This window comes from Bombina bombina, chromosome 4 (genome assembly GCF_027579735.1).
Source record: "Bombina bombina isolate aBomBom1 chromosome 4, aBomBom1.pri, whole genome shotgun sequence".
Taxonomy (NCBI): Eukaryota; Metazoa; Chordata; class Amphibia; order Anura; family Bombinatoridae; genus Bombina; species Bombina bombina.
Genome location: NC_069502.1, coordinates 1105923220 through 1105940895, shown reverse-complemented (window position 1 = coordinate 1105940895; position 17676 = coordinate 1105923220). Strand labels below are relative to the sequence as shown.

Here is a 17676-nt window from a genome sequence, read left to right as displayed (position 1 = left end):
AATACTGCATAACAGTAATAGTTAAAGCAGAAAATATTCCTGGTATTGTGAGTTTCAAAACTTTTCCTGCAGAAATGAATGCTTAAAGAATAATTTATAAAACAATAATAAAACAAAAAAGTCTAAATGAAAGTCTACATCTTTGCTTGGTTGAGAAAGGGAAAGTATTTCAAGCGTAAAATGTTCGGTAATATGTTATATTATTTTTGGTGTGTGTTTTCTCCCATCTGTGCTCTCTCTCTCTCTTCTCCTTGTGGCTAAGAGACTTGTGTTGCTCACACACACTCACACTCTCTCTCCCCACACACTGCCAGCCCCTGATCTGATGGCGAAGAAACCCCGTTGACAAGGCACTGCTTTTTCATGACGGTGAGTTTCCCTTTGAGTGTATTATAATTTTGTGATAAAATTTTCAAGGAAAAAAAACACAACCTCCTTCCTCCCTTCCTTCGGGGAGGGAAAAAAGAGACGGGGAAATCTATCTCCAGACATACAAGAAAAAGAAAGAGGAACGAATTAAAAAAAAAAAAAAAAGGTTGCCAACAGTAGGATATTAGGTTTCAGCCCAGGGAGCTATTGGCTTCTCTTTTTTTTTCTTTACTCTTCTAAATTTGACAGATACGAAATAGCAGTAGGGAGAAATAAAATATTTATTTATGGCTGCATCTCATTGTGCAGTGTTGGGTGGTGGAAAGGGAGGGGCACTTTTTAAGACGGGGGTGGTAAGAAAAAGTAGCCTTTCCTAGTGAAAACAACAACATATTAAGTGACAGAGGAGGGAGTAGTATATGTCTTTTAGGGAGGTTAAAAAACAACAACATTCAATGACTCATTGATTTGAGCTGGTTTAAAATTAGTTTTTTTCTTCTATCTTTCCCTCCCCCACTGGATCACCATCAACGAAGTGGGAAAGAGACAGTGAGGAAAAAATAGAAAGATAAATAATCTTTAGCAATCCCCTCCCCTCCTTTTCCCCTCTCCTATTACTGGCTTTAAGCTGTCTGGATGTAACTGGTGTATTTATTCGCGGTGCCTATGTATAAGCTGCAGTATATGGGCAGACTTTGTCGGACTGTTATCTCTTGGGTACGTGTCGGCTTCTCTCCGTTTCGCGTCCCGGCCTCTCGTGTTGGATAATATATGGAGATGAAGTTGGGATAAACGTGGCGTTACCTACAAAGATGTTGGATTTTACATTTTTTTAGCTTGTTTTTTTTTTTTTTTTTATATGTCTTTTATAACGTTCTTCGTATACGGTGCTGAAGCCAAACCTGACATGTTACTGGAAAAAGAGCTGAAGTGGCTGGGCCGAGTAACAATATTCCCTCCACAGATCTAAAAAAAAAACCCGGCGCGTGTGTATATAAAGCGTATTAATAGTATTTTATTTGTCGTGTTTTATTACCGGTGTCGTAACAACAAATAAAAGCAAGACCTCCGTTAGGACATTTGTGAAGGTTCTAATTTTCTGTGGCCATTTTATTGGAAATGTTTGACTGCCTTCTTTGTTATAATTTTTGTTCCCCCCCCCCCCATGATTTTCCGCTCTCATTATTATCACGTAGAGAAAATAAATTGTAATTTTGTTTTACATTCCCCGAGTCGGTGTTTTATTTGTGGGAAAATGGCGGCGGTTGTTGGCTAAAGGCCAGGCGAGATGGCGCAGTTCTCTCGGCCTCCATTTTAAGCGAGTATTCCCTGCCTTTTAGGACATTGTAATTTTCTGTGAACAGGCACCAGGTGATTCTTTGACTTTTATAGAAAAGCTTTAAAGTGGCAGCTTCTCGGCATATAATAATAATACAACAAATAATAATTTTGTATACAAATGCATTTTACGTGAGGCAAAAATAAAAGGAAAGCTGTAGCTCTCTAAATTGTTCCGTATAAAGCAAAACTTATTTTAAAGTACTGCGTTAGCAGAGTAATTTTAAATAGTAGATGTTTGTCGAGTGTGCAACTTCTATGTTTGTGAATTTATATCTGTAGTTAGCTGTTCACCTATGTGTAAACGTTTTCTCATAAATAACTAAAGGTTTCTGATGTATTCTCAGTTTAGATAATAGTAAAATGTTTGTATTCTCACATCTTGTGTGGTTTTTAAAGCAGTTGCAGATTATTAAGCACACTTGTCCAAATACATATATGGAATAGTGATATCAGTCATGCATACTTGTCACTCTAGAAATAAGCTTGCAGCGAAAAGGATAAAACAAGGTTTTATTCTCTAAAAATAGAGGGCAGGATTAGGGGATTCCCCAAGAAAAATGCCGTATGAGCTGAAGACATGCACTTTCACTATCCTGTGTTCTGTCGGATTTTGCTACCTCAATGTGCGCATGCGCTCAATTACTTAAAGGGACACTGAACCCAGATTTTTTTCTTTTATGATTCAGATAGAGCATGACATTTTAACCCCTTAATGACCACAACACTTTTCCATTTTCTGTCCGTCTGGGACCAAGGCTATTTTTACATTTTTGCAATGTTTGTGTTTAGCTGTAATTTTCCTCTTACTCATTTACTGTACCCACACATATTATATACCGTTTTTCTCGCCATTAAATGGACTTTCTAAAGATACTATTATTTTCATCATATCCTTATAATTTACTATATAAAAAATATAAAATATGAGGACAAATGGAAAAAACACACTTTTTCTAACTTTGACCCCCAAAATCTGTTACACATCTACAACCACCAAAAAAACACCCATGCTAAATAGTTTCTAAATTTTGTCCTAGGTTTAGAAATACCCAATGTTTACATGTTCTTTGTTTTTTTTGCAAGTTATAGGGCAATAAGTACAAGTAGCACTTTGCTATTTCCAAACCACTTTTTTTCAAAATTAGCGATAGTTACATTGGAACACTTAATATCTTTCAGAAATCCCTGAATATCCATTGACATGTATATATATTTTTTATTAGGAGACATCCCAAATTATTGATTTAGGCCCATTTTGGTATATTTCATGCCACCATTTCACCGCCAAATGCGAACAAATAAAAAAAAAAAAAATTGTTCACTTTTTCACAAATTTTTTCACAAACTTTAGGTTTCTCACTGAAATTATTTACAAACAACTTATGCAATTATAGCATAAATGGTTGTAAATGCTTCTCTGGGATCTCCTTTGTTTATAAATAGCAGACATATATGGCTTTGCTTTTTGGTAATTAGAAGGCTGCTAAATGCGACTGTGCACCATACGTGTATTATGCCCAGCAGTGAAGGGGTTAATTAGGGAGCTTCTAGGGTTAATTTTAGCTTTAGTGTAGTAGACAACCCCAAGTATTGATCTAGGCCCATTTTGGTATATTTCATGCCACCATTTCACCGCCAAATGTGATCAAATAAAAAAAAAACACTACATTTTTCACAATTTTAGGTTTCTCACTGAAATTATTTACAAACAGCTTGTGCAATTATGGCACAAATGGTTGTAAATGCTTCTCTGGGATCCCCTTTGTTCAGAAATAGCAGACATATATGACTATGGCGTTACTATTTGGTAATTAGAAGGCCGCTAAATGCTGCTGCGCATCATACGTGTATTATGGCTAGCAGTGAAGGGGTTAATTAGGTAGTTTGTAGGGAGCTTGCAGGGTTAATTTTAGCTTTAGTGTAGAGATCAGCCTCCCACCTGACACATCCTACCCCCTGATCCCTCCCAAACAGCTCCCTTCCCTCCCCCACCCCACAATTGTCCCCGCCATCTTAAGTACTGGCAGAAAGTCTGCCAGTACTAAAATAAATGGGTTTTTTTATAGCATATTTACATATGCTACTATGTAGGCTCCCCCCATAGCCCCCAACCTCACTGATCCCCCCCCCCAAAAAAGCTCTCTAACCCTCCCCCTCTGCCTTATTGGGGGCCATCTTGAGTACGTTTGCAAAAAAAATGTTTTTAAAAAAAAAATAAAAAAAATGTGCTTTTTCTGTAGTGTAGCTTCCCCCACCCCCTGACTAATGTATTTTTATATACTTATATCCCCCACTTTTTCACACTTTTAATACATCATTTTTCTGTAGTGTAGCGGTTCCCACCCGCTCCCTCCCCGTGCACGTGCGCCCCCCCCCCAGTAATCCCCACCACCTGCCTCCCACACCGGCTCCCACCCACCAACGGATTTAGCCGCCGATGTCCGGTGCAGAGAGGGCCACAGAGTGTCTCTCTCTCTGCACCGGATGGCTAAAAAAGGTTATTGCAGGATGCCTCCATATCGAGGCATCACGCAATAACCGGAAAGCAGCTGGAAGCGAGCACGATCGCTTCCAGCTGCTTTCCAGACCGAGGACGTGCAGGGTACGTCCTTGGTCGTTAACTGACTTTTTTTTTGAGGATGTACCCTGCATGTCCTCGGTCGTTAAGGGGTTAAGCAACTTTCTAATTTACTCCTATTATCAAATTTTCTTTATTTGAAATGCAAGAATGTAAGTTTAGATGCTGGCCCATTTTTGGTGAACAACCTGGGTTGTCCTTGCTGATTGGTGGATACATTCACCCACCAATAAAAATTGCTGGCCAGAGTTCTGAACAAAAAAAAAAGCTTGGATGGCTTTTTCAAATAAAGATAGCAAGAGAACAAAGAAAAATTGATAATAGGAGTAAATTAGAAAGTTGCTTAAAATTGCATGCTCTATCTGAATCACCAAAGAAAAAATTTGGGTTCAGTGTCCCTTTTAATCACTCTCCACATATGTTTAAAAAGAATGTGTGGAATGTGATTACGTAATTTAAAAGCTTGCGCACATCGTTAGGTAGCAAATTTCGACCGAAATGCAGTGTTCACGGATGTGCGCAGTTCAAGGTAGCAAATTTCGATTGTCTAACTTCATACAATCACATAACTTTCCTACTAGTGTACGTCATCATCGCCATGCATGATATATATATATATATATATATATATATATCTATATATATATATATATATAATCAACAGGCTGTATTGCATTTTTTAAACTTATACACTATCGACACGCATGGCGATTATTACGTACGCTAGTAGGGTGATTGTATGAAGGCGGACTTTTGAAATTTGCTACCTTGAACTGCGCATGTCCATGGACGCTGCTTTAACAATGAAGGCAAGGATAATCACTGTCTGACAAAATTTGCTATCAAATTATGTGTGCATGCTTTTATTTAAGTAGTAGCATACCACATATTCTTTTCAAACGTGGAGTGTGATTACGTAATTGTGTGCATGCGCACATTGAGGTAGCACAATTTGATAAAGAAGCAAAATCAGACAGAGCACCGGCTTAAAAAAATGGCAGAATGCTAATGTCTGCATGGTTTGCAAAGCATATACTGAATACAAATGATCTTCCATGCCTAATAAAATACATTGTTTTTAGTTAACTGCTGGACAGATATCTCAGCATGCTAAGCCACTGTGGCTGAGCTCTGTAGCAACCCAAGGGTTGCAGGTTTGATCCCCGGCGAGGTCCACTCAGCCTTTCATCCTTCAGAGGTCAATAAAATGAGCAGCGCCTTGAGACCCTTATGGGTGATTAGCTGCACTTTACAAGTAGCCAATACATACTTACAAGTAACCAACACATACAATCAGAGAATGCTATGTAGCAGGGTTAATCTTGATGTTTTGTAGTGTGCATTTCAAGTTCTGAGATTCAGAGCTACATGACATGAAAGGGGGGCAACATAAAATATATTGCAAAGTTGTTTCATTAAAGGGCCACTGTAAGTAAATATTTTCTATGCCTGTTACAAACTAACTACCCCAAATACGCTTTTTATCAATAGCATTTCATTAACATATCTCTACCGTATATCAGAAATCTTGTCTGCAAATTTAATTGTTTTCCAAACCCACTCCGTGGATATCCTTTGCTCTGTACCAATCCGTTTACAATACCTAGGTTTCAAAATGGCTCTTTAAACACAAAGTTATTGGTTTAAGTTTTTTGAACACTCAGTGCTGAAAATAGTGGGCAGGATAACGTGACATCATCGGCGAATAAAAGATATAACTTTTAGAACGTTATGAAACTTCGTTTTGGAGAAAATATAGGTCAGTAGGTTTTAATTAATGTTTATTAACTTTAATATGTTAGTTGTTTAGCTTAAAAATGATAACAGAAAGTAATCCTTTAAGCTTAACTAAGCAATTTAAATTAAAAAAAACCTCAAGGTCTCTTTAACTTTGCTATATGATGGCAAATGGTGAACAGTAAAAATACTGCATTGTATGTACATTATTTTGCCTGCTTTGTTGTAATTTTCCTAAGAAAATGTATCTCTACAGAGGACAGGGTGCATATTGCAAATTTTAAATATTTGTTTTAACTATATGTAAGGACATAAAAGTAATACTTTATTTTAGTAAGCATAAGCAATCGTATGACCCAGCTGTGTAACTAGGGCTGTTGATTGGCTCTGGGACCAGTTCACTGAGCTGTGAAAAGCGAATAAAATGCACCAATATAAGAGGCAGCCTTCAAGGGCTTAGAAATCAGCATATGAGCCTACCTAGGTTTAGCCTTCAACAAAGAATACCGAGAGTACAAAGAAAATTTGATGATAAAAGTAAATTGAAAAGTTGTTTAAAATTGCAATCTCTATCTAAATTATGAAAGTTTAGTTTTGACTTTACAATCCTTTTAAACTGTGGAGGGAACTAATACGACTGTGCTTCAACATGCCAGATGCACGATCACTTATGAGTCCTGGGACTAACATTTTGATTGGCTGCTTAACATTCCTATACAATGGGATGTGGCTACTGAGAACATTTTAAGCCAAAATATCTCCCCTTTTTACATAGTAATGTTCAGGTAAAATTTTCTAGTCTGCTGTTTACAGCTATGCTGCATCACTTTAAATTGCTTCAATATTTGGTTATGCAAAATTTATAATAGAAGTAATAGAAGAAAATTTGATTAACCCCTTAATGACCGGACCATTTTTCAATTTTCTTACCCTTAATGACAATGGCTAGTTTTACATTTCTGCAGTGTTTGTGTTTAGCTGTAATTTTCCTCTTACTCATTTACTGTACCCACACGTATTATATACCGTTTTTCTCGCCATTAAATGGACTTTCTAAAGATACCATTATTTTCATCATATCTTATAATTTACTATAAAAAAAATACAAAATATGAGGAAAAAATGGAAAAAAAACACACTTTTTCTAACTTTGACCCCCAAAATCTGTTACACATCTAAAACCACCAAAAAACACCCATTGTAAATAGTTTCTAAATTTTGTCCTGAGTTTAGAAATACCCAATGTTTACATGTTCTTTTTTTTTTTGCAAGTTATAGGGCAAAAAATACAAGTAGCACTTTGCTATTTCCAAACCACTTTTTTAAAAAAATTAGCGTTAGTTACATTGGAACATTGATATCTTTCAGGAATCCCTGAATATCCCTTGACAAGTATATATTTTTATTTAGAAGACATTCCAAAGTATTGATCTAGGCCCATTTTGGTATATTTCATGCCACCATTTCACCGCCAAATGCGATCAAATAAAAAAAATTGTTGACTTTTTCACAATTTTTTTCACAAACTTTAGGATTCTCGCTGAATTTATTTACAAACATCTTGTGCAATTATGGCATAAATGGTTGTAAATGCTTCTTTGGGATCCCCTTTGTTCAGAAATAGCAGACATATATGGCTTTGGCGTTGCTTTTTGGTAATTAGAAGGCCGCTAAATGCCGCTGCACACCACACGTGTATTATGCCCAGCAGTGAAGGGGTTAACTAGGGAGCTTGTAGGGAGCTTTTAGGTTTAATTTTAGCTTTAGTGTAGTGTAATAGACAACCCAAATTAATGATCTAGGCCCATTTTGGTATATTTCATGCCACCATTTCACCGCCAAATACGATCAAATAAAAAAAAAACTGTTAAATTTTTCACAATTTTAGGTTTCTCACTGAAATTATTTACAAACAGCTTGTGTAATTATGGCATAAATGGTTGTAAATGCTTCTCTGGGATCCCCTTTGTTCAAAAATAGCAGACATATATGGCTTTGGCGTTGCTTTTTGGTAATAATAAGGCCGTTAAATGCTGCTGCGCACCACACTTGTAATATGCCCAGCAGTTAAGGGGTTAATTAGGTAGCTTGTAGGGTTAATTTTTATCTTTAGTGTAGAGATCAGCCTCCCACCTGACACATCCCACCCCCTGATCCCCCCCCTGACCTCCCTCAAACAGCACTCTTCCCTCCCCCACCTCACAATTGTCACCGCCATCTTAAGTACTGGCAGAAAGTCTGCCAGTACTGAAATAAAAATCATTTATTATTTTTTTTTGTTTTTTTTTTCATACTGTCTGCAGTCTGCATCCCCCCTTACCCCACAACCTCCCTGATCCCCCCCATACATCTCTCTAACCCCCCCCTCTACCTATTTGCCGCCATCTTGGGTACTGGCAGCTGTCTGCCAGTACCCAATTTGCCCCCAAAAATAGTTTTTTTTTAACTTTTTTAGATTAAAAATTAGTTTTCTGTAGTGTTGCTGGCCCCCCTTAATTATCTACATCCCTCCCCCTCCCAGATCCCTTACTAAACAAAGAAGATCCCCATGCATCTTTATTGATCTGATTTTTTTTTTTCTCGGGCATATTTTGCGTGCGCGCGCACGAGCGCGCACCCGCCCCCCCGGCCCCCCCGGCCACAACCGGCGATATTGGCTTAACCGGTCCTGTGAGTTACAGAGATATGGAGCATATGCTTAACGCTCCTCAAAGAAGCTGCTCCCACCCACCAACAAATGTCTGATCGCCATAGTCCGATGCAGAGAGGGCCACAGAGTGGCCCTTTCTGCATCGGTGGGCAAAATAAGGGATTGCAGTGATGCCTCAATATTGAGGCATCACTACAATCCCTTGTAAGCAGCTGGAAGCGATCATGATCGCTTCCAGCACTGCTAACAACAGAGGACGTACCAGGTACGTCAATTGTCATTAAGGGAATGTTTTTCTATGACGTACCTGGTAAGTCCTCTGTCATTAAGGGGTTAATATTGTATGCTCTATCTGAATCATGAAATAAAATTTTTAGAGTTCTGTTTGCTTTTAACTGTGGTCATTTAGTTTTAGCTCCAGATGACTTGTGGCCACTGTTTTTAGCAATCACTGGTTTTAATATACAGCAGTGTTCTTCATAGAATTGTTTGCCAGCCAGGTGTCATTATATAAAATTACATAATTTATGTAAGAATTTACCTGATAAATTCATTTCTTTCATGAGCTAGTGACATATGGGATATACAATCCTACCAGGAGGGGCAAAGTTTCCCAAACCTCAAAATGCCTATAAATACAGCCCTCACCACACCCACAATTCAGTTTAACGAATAGCCAAGCAGTGGGGTGATAAAGAAAGGAGTAGAAAGCATCAACAAAGGAAATTTGGAAATAATTGTGCTTTATACAAAAAATCATAACCACCATAAAAAGGGTGGGCCTCATGGACTCTTGCCAATATGAAAGAAATGAATTTATCATGGTTAATTCTTACATAAATTATGTTTTCTTTCATGTAATTGGCAAGAGTCCATGAGCTAGTGACATATGGGATATCAATACCCAAGATGTGCAGTCTTCCACTCAAGAGTCACTAGAGAGGGAGGGAATAAAATAAAAACAGCCATATTCCGCTGAAAAAATAATCCACAACCCAAAAAAATAAGTTTATTTTTACTTTTGAAAGAAAAAAAACTTAAATCAAAAGCAGAAGAATCAAACTGAAACAGCTGCCTGAAGAACTTTTCTACCAAAAACTGCTTCCGAAGAAGCAAATACATCAAAATGGTAGAATTTAGTAAATGTATGCAAAGAGGACCAAGTTGCCGCTTTGCAAATCTGATCAACTGAAGCTTCATTCTTAAAAGCCCACAAAGTGGAGACTGATCTAGTAGAATGAGCTGTAATTCTCTGAGGCGGGGTTTGACTCGACTCCAAATAAGCTTGATGAATCAAAAGTTTCAACCAAGAAGCCAATGAAATAGCAGAAGCTTTCTGACCTTTCCTAGGACCAGAAAATAAAACAAATAGACTGGAAGTCTTCCTGAAATCTTTAGTAGCTTCCACATAATATTTCAAAGCTCTTACCACATCCAAAGAATGTAAGGATCTCTCCAAAGAATTCTTAGGATTAGGACATAAAGAAGGGACAACAATTTCTCTACTAATGTTGTTAGAAATCACAACCTTAGGTAAAAATTGAAAAGAAGTCCGCAAAACTGCCTTATCCTGATGAAAAATCAGAAAAGGAGACTCACAAGAAAGAGCAGATAGCTCAGAAACTCTTCTAGCAGAAGAGATAGCCAAAAGGAAGAACACTTTCCAAGAAAGTAGTTTAATGTCCAAAGAATGCATAGGTTCAAATGGAGGAGCCTGTAAAGCCTTAAGAACCAAATTAAGACTCCAAGGAGGAGAAATTGACTTAATGACAGGCTTAATACGAACTAAAGCCTGTACAAAACAGTGTATATCAGGAAGTATAGCAATCTTTCTGTGAAATAAAACAGAAAGAGCAGAGATTTGTCCTTTCAAGGAACTTGCAGACAAACCCTTATCCAAACCATCCTGAAGAAACTGCAAAATTCTAGGAATTCTAAAAGAATGCCAGGAGAATTTATTAGAACACCATGAAATGTAAGTCTTCCAAACTCTATAATAAATCTTTCTAGAAACAGATTTACGAGCTTGTAACATAGTATTAATCACTGAGTCAGAGAACCCTCTATGACTTAAAACTAAGCGTTCAATTTCCATACCTTCAAATTTAATGATTTGAGATCCTGATGGAAAAACGGACCTTGAGATAGTAGGTCCGGCCGTAACGGAAGTGGCCAAGGCGGGCAACTGGACATCCGAACCAGATCCGCATACCAAAACCTGTGTGGCCATGCTGGAGCCACCAGCAACACAAAAGACTGCTCCATGATGATTTTGGAGATCACTCTTGGAAGGAGAACTAGAGGCGGGAAGATTTAAGCAGGATGATAACACCAAGGAAGTGTCAGCGCATCCACTGCTTCCGCCTTAACATCCCTGGACCTGGACAGGTATCTGGGAAGTTTCTTGTTTAGATGAGAGGCCATGAGATCTATCTCTGGAAAACCCCACATCTGAACAATCTGAGAAAACACATCTGGATGGAGAGACCACTCCCCTGGATGTAAAGTCTGAAGGCTGAGATAATCAGCCTCCCAATTGTCTACACCTGGGATATGAACCGCAGAGATAAGACAGGAGCTGGATTCCGCCCAAGCAAGTATCCGAGATACTTCCTTCATAGCTTGGGGACTGTGAGTCCCACCCTGATGATTGACATAAGCCACAGTTGTGATATTGTCTGTCTGAAAACAAATGAACGGTTCTCTCTTTAGCAGAGGCCAGAACTGAAGAGCCCTGAAAATTGCACGGAGTTCTAAAATATTTATTGGTAATCTCGCCTCTTGAGATTTCCAAACCCCTTGTGCTGTCAGAGATCCCCAAACAGCTCCCCAACCTGAAAGACTCGCATCTGTTGAGATCACAGTCCAGGTTGGGCGAACAAAAGAAGCCCCTTGAACCAAACGATGGTGATCTATCCACCATGTCAGAGAGTGTCGTACATTGGGATTCAAGGATATTAATTGTGATATCTTTGTATAATCCCTGCACCATTGATTCAGCATACAAAGCTGTAGAGGTCTCATGTGAAAACGAGCAAAGGGGATCGTATCCGATGCTGCAGTCATGAGACCTAAAACTTCCATGCACATAGCCACTGAAGGGAATGACTGAGACTGAAGGTGCCGGCATGCTGCAACCAATTTTAAACGTCTCTTGTCTGTTAGAGACAGAGTCATGGACACTGAATCTATCTGGAAGTCTCAAAAAGGTGACCTTTGTCTGAGGAATCAAGAAACTTTTTGGTAAATTGATCCTCCAACCATGTTTCCGAAGAAACAACACTAGTTGATTCGTGTGAGATTCTGCAGTATGTAAAGACTGAGCTAGTACCAAGATATCGTCCAAATAAGGAAACACCGCAATACCCTGTTCTCTGATTACAGATAGTAGGGCACCCAGAACCTTTGAAAAGATTCTTGGAGCTGTTGCTAGGCCAAATGGAAGAGCAACAAATTGGTAATGCTTGTCTAGAAAAGAGAATCTCAGAAACTGAAAGTGTTCTGGATGATTCGGAATATGAAGGTATGCATCCTGCAAGTCTATTGTGGACATATAATGTCCTTGCTGAACAAAAGGCAGAATAGGCCTTATAGTCACCATCTTGAAAGTTGGTACTCTTACATAACGATTCAAAATTTTTAGATCCAGAACTGGTCTGAATAAATTTTCTTTCTTTGGTACAATGAATAGGTTTGAATAAAACCCCAAACCTTGTTCCTGAGGAGGAATTGGCATGATTACCCCTGAAGACTCCAGGTCTGAAACACACTTCAGAAAAGCCTGAGCTTTTACTGGATTTACAGGGATGCGTGAGAGAAAAAATCTTCTCACAGGAGGTCTTACTTTGAATCCTATTCGATACCCTTGAGAGACAATGCTCTGAATCCAATGATTTTGGACAGATTTTATCCAAAAATCCTTGAAAAACCTTTATCTGCCCCCTACCAGCTGTGCTGGCATGAGGGCCGCACCTTCATCCGGATTTAGGGGCTGACTTTGGTTTCCTAAATGGCTTGGGTTTATTCCAATTTGAGGAAGGCTTCCAATTGGAAGCAGATTCCTTGGGGGAAGGATTGAGTTTTTGTTCCTTATTCTGACGAAAGGAACGAAAACGATTAGAAGCCTTAGATTTACCCTTAGGTTTTTTATCCTGAGGCAAAAAAACTCCTTTTCCCCCAGTGATAGTTGAAATAATAGAATCCAACTGAGAACCAAATAAATTATTACCTTGGAAAGAAAGAGATAGTAATCTAGATTTAGATGTCATATCAGCATTCCAAGATTTAAGCCACAAAGCTCTTCTAGCTAATACAGCTAAAGACATGGATCTAACATCAATTTTGATAATATCAAAAATGGCATCACAAATAAAATGATTAGCATGTTGCAGTAAGCGAACAATGCTAGATATGTCAAAATCCAATTCATGTTGCGCTAAATTTTCCAACCAGAAAGTTGATGCAGCCGCAACATCACCCAAAGAAATAGCAGGTCTGAGTAGATGACCTGAATATAAATAGGCCTTCCTTAGATAAGATTCAAGCTTCCTATCTAAAGGATCCTTAAAGGAAGTGCTATCTTCCATAGGAATAGTGGTACGTTTAGCAAGAGTAGAAATAGCCCCATCAACTTTGGGGATTTTTCCCCAAAACTCTATAGATTTTGCTGGTAAAGGATATAATCTCTTAAACCTTGAAGAAGGAATAAAGGAAGTACCTGGCTTATTCCATTCCCTAGAAATCATATCAGAAATAGCCTCAGGAATGGGAAAAACACCTGGGGAAACCACAGGAGGTTTAAAAACAGCATTTAAACGTTTATTAGACTGAACGTCAATAGGACTGGTTACCTCAATATCCAAAGTAATTAACACTTCTTTTAATAAAGAACGCATATACTCTATTTTAAATAAATAAATAGATTTGTCAGTGTCAATATCTGAGGAAGGATCTTCTGTTTCAGATAGATCCTCATTAGAAGAGGATGAATTATTATGTTGTTGGTCATTTGAAATTTCATCAGCTAAATGAGAACTTTTAAAAGACCTTTTACGTTTATTAGAAGGTGGAAATGCAGACAAAGCCTTCATAATAGAATCAGAAACAAATTCTTTAAAATTTACAGGTATATCATGCACATTAGAAGTTGAAGGAACTGCAACTGGCAATGTACTATTACTGATAGAAACACTATCTGCATGTAAAAGTTTAGGAATGGGAAAAAATGCAAAAACATAGGCCTCTTGATAGAGAAGAAAGCAGGAGGCAAACATCAATGGGGTATTGAAATAATGAAAAAAATGACCGGAAATGACACACTTGCGTCACTAATGACGCCGCCGTGTGAAAGGTCTTGGCGTCACGTATGATGCCGGAAATTACGAAGTTGCGTCATAAACGTACTTTTTCGCGCCAAAAAAAGTTTGCGCCAAAAATGACGCAATAAAGTCTAGCATTTGACGCACCCGCGGGCCTAAGACCCGCAATTGCAAAAGTAGTCAAATTGAAAAAAGACTAAACCCCAGGTAAGAAATAAATTTCTTAAAGTGTTTACATTCCCAAATATGAAACTGACAGTCTGCAGAAGGAAATACATGAACCTGACTCATGGCAAATATAAGTACAATACATATATTTAGAACTTTATATAATTGCATAAAGTGCCAAACCATAGCTGAGAGTGTCTTAAGTAATGAAAACATACTTACCAAAAGACACCCATCCACATATAGCAGATAGCCAAACCAGTACTAAAACAGTTATTAGTAGAGGTAATGGTAAATTGAGAGTATATCGTCGATCTGAAAAGGGAGGAAGGAGATGAATCTCTACAACCGATAACAGAGAACCTATGAAATAGACCCCCGTTAGGGAAATGATCGTATTCAAATAAGTGATACTCCCTTCACGTCCCTCTGACATTCGCTGTACTCTGAGAGGAATCGGGCTTCAACAATGCTGAGAAGCGCATATCAACGTAGAAATCTTAGCACAAACTTACTTCACCACCTCCATAGGAGGCAAAGTTTGTAAAACTGAATTGTGGGTTTGGTGAGGGGTGTATTTATAGGTATTTTGAGTTTTGGGAAACTTTGCCCCTCCAGGTAGGATTGTATATCCCATATGTCACTAGCTCATGGACTCTTGCCAATTACATGAAATAAATTATTTTTATATATATATAATAATAATTCCCCCCCCCCCCCGAGAAAAACGTTATGGCCGAAAACCCCAACTATAAGACAGCGCTAAATATATAAGAAGAGCATATAAAACACAATTACTTAATACAAAAACTTTAGTGCTGCAATGTCAAACAGTGGAAGACGTATCTCTAACAAACTTCCAATATAATAACAAGAATATAACAATGAAAGAAGTGACCTAAGCAAACAGGAATAGAATGGTTGTAGAAAAAGTAGTGGAAATGCTACTGTTGTAACAACTATACATGTGTTAAAAGTTCACATGTAATCCTCAATACAGTCCAGAACAAAATGAATGGTGATATCCCATATGATGGCGTCCTAGTGACAAGATACACACGATGTTCTGGACTCTATTAAGGATTATGATATTTGAACTTTTATCACATGTATAGGTTGTTACAACAGTAGCATTGCCACCACTTTTTCTACTACCATTCAGTTCCTGTGCGTTTAGGTCACTTCTTTCATTGTGTGTATGTGTATATATATATATATATATGTGTGTGTGTGTGTATATATATATATATATATATATGTGTGTGTGTTTATATATACACAAAACATGTCTGCTCTGTGCACCTGCATTACAACTTGGAAATTTTAAAGATGTTCTATCTAGGACACTTTATTTGTTTTTAAATTTTTGTCCCAATAAACTTTTTTTCTACATTTTACTTTGGACTTTTGGGCGCTTCTTTTCCTATTTTTGTATACATATATATATATATATATATATATATATATATATATACACACATACATACAGCAGCAAAGAGGAAGTCACTCACAGGGTCTTGCAAAAAGATAAAGTATTTATTTTGACGTTTCGGGTGTTACCCCTTTCTCAAAAAACAGCACAGTGTGAAACAGTATACTCACCCCCCTTAAATACCCCTGCACAGCAAACAATCAGTGTGGTAAACACCCTGGCACCCGGAAGTAAAACCACGTCACATGACACAAGGTCAAGCCCTGTTGGCATAGCAACCAGACACTCAGTAGTGTAAACCAAGTGAAAGTTAAAAATATAGTGAAAGTTCAAAACATAGGCAAAACAGATTGTTAGGAGCAATATACAAATACAAACATGGGTTTAAACAAAAATGTTAACAACCAAACAAGCAGTAGTATATTATCATACAGATAGCGTTAATCACCAGGGTGACCGTAGTCCCACAGCATAAATACACGTAGCCATATACAGCCTCAACTATATCATATCAAAGTACAGGTAATGAACTACTGGACAATTTGGCCCCATCATACGCCAACCTGTTCATGGCGGAGTTTGAGGATCAAGGCACCCAACTGTTCAAAGACAACAGAGTGCCAATATTCAAGAGGTACACTGATGACCTGTTTCTGCTGTGGACAGACACAGAGGATCAACTACTAGCCTGGTTCGAGGAACTCAACAAGGTACATCCGACAGTCAAGTTCAAGCTTACATATGACAAACAAGCAATAGACTTCCTTGACATAAGAATTTTCAAGCATGGTGATAAGTTAAACACTACCCTCTTCAGTAAACCAACGGACAAGAATTCCGTCCTTCATGCAACCAGTTGCCATACACCCAGCTTTAAGAAGGCACTCCCACTATCCTAATTCAAGAGGGTAGCTAGGAATAATACCACTGAGGAGCTGAAAGAAGCACAACTGGTTGACATGATGACTAAATTCAGACGGAGGGGATACAACCACAACAATCTCTTAAACAGTATAATGGCAGTATCGGACAAAGCGCAAAAGGACCTGCTAGCTGGTACTAATGCTACCACGCCTGAGGATAGACTCACGTTTACCACCACCTATACAAAGAATAAAGAAGGGATTGCTGATACCCTTAAGCAAAACTGGGGACTCTTATCATCTGATAAAGACTTACCTTTCAAATGCATGCCCCCACCCAGAATTGGGTACCGCAGAGCTACCTCACTGAGGGATCAGCTAATAAAAACTGACCCCAGGAACTGTTACAGCAATGACACCTGGCTTAAAACTAAGAAAGGTTGTTTTAGGTGCCTGGGTTGCACCACCTGTGGAGGCCTCTCTACAGGTAGCTTCTTCATCCATCCGTATTCCACCAGAAAGTTTAAGATCAGACACAGGGTAACCTGTACCACAACATTCATTGTATACCTCCTGCATTGTGTGTGCGGGATGTTTTATGTAGGAAAAACGGTGGATGACTTAAGGATCAGAATGGCCAACCACTGGTCCGCGATTCGTGCAGCATTGGATAAAGGTACATCAGATCAGCCGGTGGCACGGCATTTCGTGGAAGCAGGACACAAGGTAACCGACCTTAAATATATCATTATCGACCACATCCCCCCACTAAGCAGGGGGGGGGGTGACAGGGCTAAAATTCTCTTACAAAGAGAGTCAAGATGGATTTTCAATCTTGGGACAATAACCCACCGGGGGCTCAATGTCCACCTTGACTGGCACTGCTGTTTATAGCGGCAAGACTCTCTAATGAACCACCTCTCTATTTTCTAGACTGTTCCTGCCTTTGGTTCTATCGGATATTATGTAATCAAGTAAGGTACACCATATAAGGGACCGCCTCTAACTATGTGTTTACGTTCTCTTGGGTATTTTCTTAAGTTATGTTTTTTGTAGTATACTATGTTTTTCTGTAGTGTACTATGTTCTTTGAAGTGTACTTTGTTTAAGTTGTCCTATTTTTTTGCTTATTTTTTTGCTTTGCTAAGTTGTCTGATACCTTCCCTTGGGTATCTGCATTGGTTATGTGCCGTGGCATGGAGTGTGTGATAACGACTATC

The 17676-nt window shown here is 38.4% G+C and overlaps 1 protein-coding gene across 1 annotated transcript in view; it reads left to right on the top strand.

Moving 5' to 3' along the window:
- The first annotated feature begins 290 nt into the window (after window positions 1-290).
- BICRAL (BICRA like chromatin remodeling complex associated protein) overlaps window positions 291-17676 on the top strand; it is a 723876-nt gene continuing 706490 nt past the window's right edge. Inside the window, 1 exon segment of the mRNA XM_053712738.1 lies at window positions 291-369. The gene's annotated coding sequence lies outside the window, so the exon portion shown is untranslated.